Here is a 4,315-nt window from a genome sequence, read left to right as displayed (position 1 = left end):
TAGTTGTGTAAATAGTTGTGTAAATAGGTTCTGACTCGTGTCATCTAATGAAGTCTTAACAAGTTGAGTTGTATTTATAGATGCAAAACGAAGTAATTAACCAAGAAAGAAAGAAAAAAATCATATAAGCAATGACTACACCAAAATCAAATATAGTGATGCAGATCGTAACTTTGGTGGTAATGCTAAATGTATAACAAGAAATTGGGAAAATAGAGGTGTGTGAAAGTTGGCCGGTTTAGGATTTGAAAGGATGCTATAAGTTTTGGCGGCTATAATGCAAGTCTCTCGACTTTTGGATAAAATATGCACAGGCACTTACCCTCTAAAGTTGTTTCGGAGGAATATACTAAGGGGGTGTATTTGTTCAGGAATTTTGTAGATTTTTAAAATCTAGATTTTAAAAACACACAGATTTCACACAGATTCTTCATGTATTTTGGAATTCTAAACAGAATCTGTATAGATTTTGAACGGATTTTAACAAGAATTGACTTGAGTTTTACGGATTTGAAATCTACCATCCGAGCGCTAGTTGGAGTTAATTGATCGTTGGGACAGCTCTCAGTGATCACTGGGTTCCAGCGACCGCTGGCTTCGTGCTTCTCCTCAACAATGGGACGCGAATTTACATCGACGCCCTTCTCCTCGTCTACGGGCTTTCCACCTTTCTCTATTGCCGCTTTCCTCATCATCGGAGCCTCTCATCCTCTTCTGCCGATCTTCTCTTCTGTTAATTCAAAATCAATCAATTACTTAAGCAGTAAGTGTGATTAATTATATACATATATATATATATATATATAGGGTTAGGCTAAAATAAAAACCAAGATTAGCCTATAAAATAAGAACTAATGTGGATCATTAGATTATATTAAATGCACGGTCAGATCTTGATATTAATTCTATAGCTAATTAACGTTAGTTTAGGTAATAGGGTAGATAAGTAATTACATAATTCTATTAACTACCCCACCCTCCAAATAAGGGATTACGTTTAAAGAAAAATTTAACATTCCATAATATATTTTGAAGAAGTAATTTTATTATTTTAATAAAGATCATTTCCTTAAATGAGGGGATTTCATTTAATCGTGTATCTTTTACTCTTTATTCATAAAACATAATTCAATCAGTTTCTGTATTGACATGAATTATGTTATATAAGGAATTGTATGAAATTAGATAAATAATTCACTGTTACACGTATAATTCGTCATGTGTCCACATTTAATTCAGACTAATTCACAAGTTAGTTTTAACTCAGTCTGTGATGAATTAGTCTGAATTAAATGTGCAAACTTGACGAATTATACGTGTAATGTTACGAATTATTATGCTTTAAGTGTATGAATTAAATGGATCATTTTAATTATTGTGAATGCTTTGACACGAGTCCTGATCATCTATCAATGAACTATAATGTCATATTGCATGAACTAAAAGGCAACTCTGTACGTATTCATTATTTATTTTATTGCTGAACTATTGTGAACTAGTATGAATTCGTATGAATTACTTGACGAATTATCAGTGTAACAACGAATTAGAGAGAGAGAGAGAGAGAGAGAGAGAGAGAGAGAGAAATTATTCCCTTTAAATTTGGAAACGTGTTATTATGAGAGAGAAAAACTAAATTTCAGAACCCAAATATACCCTTGATCGAAAATTTGCTATGAACTATAAGTATGTGAAGTCCGAATGTAACTGCCCATCAAGATTTAATCACAGCCATTCAATAATTGATTTAAATGGTCAGGATTTGTTCTTATATTATAGTCTAAGGGAAGTTTTCTGTATAACCCTCCCCTATATATATATATATATATATATATATATATATATACCTGAGGCTACGGCTGTATAATTGAGACGAAAGATGGTTGAGAATCTGCGACGACTTTGATATATACAAGCTCCTTAATACAATATTTCCGTACGCATTCATCTCCGATCCTCACTACCTATATATTTTGTTATTATTAATTACCTTCAATTGTCATCGATTACTATTGTTATTTTAGTTGACACTTGCAGGCTCTCGACGCGTGTATATATGTTCAGTTACAACTTACACGTGTTGATTAGTTAACACAAGTTGATAGTGCTACACTTGAAAATGGATATGTTCAACTTCTTCAACAACTCTTGCATGTAAATACACATAAAGCTTTAAATGCTCCCAGCGATCGCTGGGTGCCAGCGGCCGCTGGCTTCTTCGAGTCACGGACGCTGGAATCCAGCCAGCGCTGAAATATGAAGATTTTCGAATTCTCGTGATCGGAGGTCAGATTTGTTCATGTGTATTTTTTGAATGAAATCAATGAAAATCAGTCCAATTTTAAAATTCATAGATTTTTAAAAGTCTGAAACGAATACCTCTGGATTTTTATAGAATTTTAATAGTCTTGAACGAATACCTCTAGATTTTTATAGACTTTTAAAAGTCTTGAACGAATACACCCAGATTATAAAAGTCTACAGAAATCTATTAAAATCTTGAACGAATACACCCCCCCTAAGATCTCCCATTTGGTCTTTGCATTGTATTATTTTTATTGATAAAAATTGTTAAAATATGAATGACCATGTATTTTCTCTAGCTATCTATAGGACGAAAGATTTATATGAAATTGATAATGGAAGAGTACTGCGTATGACAGAATATGCATCCCTCTACCAATATCTAAGATTTTAATGCGAAATTTTTTTATTTTGTTCAATAGTAAATTTTTATAACTATGAAAAGGTTGATTTAATTGCATAGATATAAATAAATAAATAAATAAATAAATAAATAAATAAGGCCATGAAATTAAGATAGTGGAATTTAATTAATAAGATGCTATAGCGTCATTTAATTTCCATCTATAACAAAGTTCTATATAAATACAACCTCCATCCATGATAAGTGTGGTCTTTTGTCATTTTCATTCGTCCACAATAAGTGTGGTCTTTTAATTTTAGGAAATATACCTTATACTTTTACTCACATTCACACACAATATTTACAAAAAAAACTCATTTCGCAATTTATTAATTATCTAACAGGTCTGCCTGCCCGGAAGAGACAGAAAACAGGGGAAGCCAACATGGATAGATCTTCATCACTCCCTCATCCAGATCCTGAAGCGGGGGTAGAGGGGTCATCTCTAGTAACCCCTGGTGAATAGTGTCTGACCGTAGAGCTGTTCCCGGGGAAAGAGGGGTTCACCACCCGAATAGTATCATGTCTAACTCCTGATTTGAAGGATAAACTTGTGGGCTGCATACATCGAAATGTAGACGTTTTTGCTTTTAGCTCTGCAGACCTGAAAGGAATCGACAGGAACATAGCAGAGGAGCACCGTTTGAATGAAGATCCTAAAGTAAAGCCCGTTAAGCAAAAGCTGCGTCAGTTCCGAGCAAAGAAAGAAGAGGTTATTCGAGCGCAGATCAGGGAGTTACTCAGGGCTGGTCATATCGTTGAAATCCAGTACCCGATCTGGCTATCAAACGCCGTGATGGTGGAGAAGAAAGAAAATGAGTGGAGAATGTGTGTAGACTTTCGGAATTTGAACGCAGCTTATCCCAAAGACTATTATCCTCTCCCTAGAATAGATCAACTTGTGGACTCCACCTCGGGGTGTGAGTTGCTTTCAATGATGGACGCTTACGAAGGTTATCATCAGATCAAAATGCATCCCGATGATGTTGCTAAAACAGCGTTCGCTGTGTGCTGCGGGGTCTTCGGATTTATTAGTATGCCTTTCGGCTTGAAAAACGCCGGAGCTACCTATCAACGAATGATGGATCAAATCTTCCATGCGCAGATTGGAAGGAATATGGCGGTTTATGTAGATGACATGCTGGTTAAGAGCATCAGAGCTGAGACACATGAATCAGACCTTCACGAGGTCTTCACAGTTGTACGCGAGAATAAATTAATGCTTAATCGCAAAAAGTGCATTTTTGAAGTGCAATCAGGAAAATTCTTAGGATATTAGGTGTTTCCCGAGGAATTAAAGTCAATCAGGACAAAGTACGAGCCATCCTAGATTTGACTCCGCCAAGAAATATAAAAGAGATACAGAAATTGAATGGAAAGATAACCGTGCTCAGCCTCTTTATCGCCAGGTCTGCCGTCTGCAGCTTGCCGTTTTTTAAAATTATCCGGAATGCCGCCCGTTTCGAATGGAATGAGGAGTGCCAGAAGGCGTTCACGGAACTCAAAGAATACTTGGCCATGCTCCCCATCTTTAGCAAGCCAGTGCCAGAGAAGACTATGTTTCTTTACTTCACTGCAGGGGATGAGTCGCTCAGCTCTGTACTGATC

The sequence above is a fragment of the Salvia miltiorrhiza genome, chromosome 3 (genome assembly GCF_028751815.1).
Source record: "Salvia miltiorrhiza cultivar Shanhuang (shh) chromosome 3, IMPLAD_Smil_shh, whole genome shotgun sequence".
Lineage (NCBI taxonomy): Eukaryota > Viridiplantae > Streptophyta > Magnoliopsida > Lamiales > Lamiaceae > Salvia > Salvia miltiorrhiza.
Note: the sequence above shows the minus strand (reverse complement) of the source record.